This window comes from Echinops telfairi, unplaced genomic scaffold, assembly GCF_000313985.2.
Source record: "Echinops telfairi isolate 266 unplaced genomic scaffold, ASM31398v2 ScPeMD7_4;HRSCAF=17, whole genome shotgun sequence".
Lineage (NCBI taxonomy): Eukaryota > Metazoa > Chordata > Mammalia > Afrosoricida > Tenrecidae > Echinops > Echinops telfairi.
Window position 1 is genome coordinate 39,388,148 of NW_022103900.1, and position 2,076 is coordinate 39,390,223.

General features: G+C 33.3%; 1 non-coding gene across 1 annotated transcript; it reads right to left on the minus strand.

Annotated features, from left to right (window-relative positions):
- Nucleotides 1-1,057: 1,057 nt before the first annotated feature.
- LOC115872935 lies at nucleotides 1,058-1,191 on the minus strand. The gene has a single exon (XR_004048131.1). It is a non-coding gene; the product is annotated as a small nucleolar RNA SNORA33 (small nucleolar RNA).
- Nucleotides 1,192-2,076: the final 885 nt, after the last annotated feature.

The window sequence follows — 2,076 nt, forward strand, 5'->3', positions numbered from 1 at the left end:
CAAAAGAGAAGATCAGTGGGGTTTGCAGAGTCATTTATCTCTTTGTCCTCCAATCAAACTGTGACCTCATTAATCCCACATGTTCTTATTGGCCAGGGTGGCACAATAAACCTACCTATCACATTAGTGTTTTCCCTTATGTTTTTGTCTGATATTAGACAGTAAACACATAGAATTATGTTATAATTTTATTGACTTTATTTTTTATTTGTTAAACAGAAACACAACTCTTGCTCTTTTAAAATTTTCAATCTGACAACAAAAAAGCCAGTGAATTTAACCTGGAAAGTGATTTTACCTCCTCATAAAGTTAAATTCAGTTGATTAAAAATTTGATAATTTGATATATACTGTTTCAAGATTATTATGTTCAAATCAAGTTAATCATTTATACTTGAGATATTTCCATGTCTTAACTAACTTTATATTACTTTTATAAGTAATTTCTATTAAGTTTTGTATTTTAAAAAGGTATTATTATGGTCCTATTAAGTGTTTTCATCTACAGTGAAAAAGAAGAGTGACAGTTGTGTGCGGATGCTGACCAATGTTCTGAATAACCACCTCTAGGAACAAGCAGCACAATACAGCAGATCAGTGCAAGCATCGAACAGTTTAAGGCAGAATACCTTCCAAAGGTGCCTCCTCTGTATAATAATTTCAACTGAAGCATTCTTCTATCTCTGTCTGATAAGGATCAGTTTGTCTTCATGTGAGTAGGACAGCAGTGGACATTACACGTAATTTCACCCAACTGATGGCCAGAAGTAGACGACTGCATAAGAGGCAGACAACTTACCCCAAGATTACAGAACAAGATCACATAAATAGGCATCAAATCATTATATTTTGCATATTGCTTTTTATTATATTTGCTATCATGTTATTATTGCATGCCTTTAAATTTTGTAAAGCTATAACTGATCCTGGATAAGTAAGAATTATATGTGTTTTGCAATGCATGATTGGGTATTTCTGTGTTTGGCTAGTTTTAAAATGATAGGCTAATGTTCTCTAAGTCATTCACCTAACTTACAGTACTTTTTTTTTTTTTTTTTAATGTAGCCACTTTCAGGGACCTTAATGATCTCAATTATCCTTAAGGCTCGTAACATGGCTTTACTGTTATTGCCAGCTTCTTCTTAATTTCTGCAGAAGCACATTCAAATAAGCAGAATCAGTAGCTGGCTTTAGAGTACTTCTTTTTAAGAGCCCTTCTTTCCTGTACATGCCATTCAGAGTATATTTGCCACGTTAGAAGAAATAACTGGTGGCATTGCTAATACTTACAGTTATTGTCAATGGACAAGCCTCTGCTTTATATTTAAAATATTTTAGAAATTATCCAAGTACTTATATTTAATTTTAATACTTTAACATATAATTCACATATCATACAGTATATTCAATGGTTCAAATATACTGAAAAGAATTGTGCAATCATCTCCAAAATTCATTTTAGAACATTTTCCTTTCTTGTACTCATATCAGCTCCCCATTTGCTCCCAATCTTCCCTGCCATAACCCTAATAAACTATTAATACAGTTAACATTAATCTAGTAGCTGCATTTAATTTACCTATCCTAGATTTACCTATTAATTTACTTATCCTGGATTTCATATAAAGAAAAACACCCCTTCCCCCCAAAAAAATCAAGACAACAAAAATAAACATAAAAAAACCTCAGTTGAAAAGATAATAGAAAATAATAAAACTGGAGCAAAACTAAGGAGCCTTGGTGGTATACAAGACGGTTGCAAGTTGGCCTGTGATCTGCAAGGTTGACAGTTCAGAACCCCTCGCTGCTCTATGAGAGAAAGATTGGGCTTTCTGCTCCCATAAAGAGTTAGTCTCAGAAACTCACAGGAGCAGTTCTACCCTGTCCTATGGAGTATATATGCTTTGGCATCAACTCGATGGTAATGAGTTTGAGTTTATTTACATAACAACTAAATGATTCCTTGAATGTAATCTATTCCATACTTAAGCTTTCCTAAAGGAATCACTGAAAATTGAGTGGTAAAACTCGGTGAAGAAATTAGATTGTGTTGGGCTATCTGAAAGATGTTGTCTG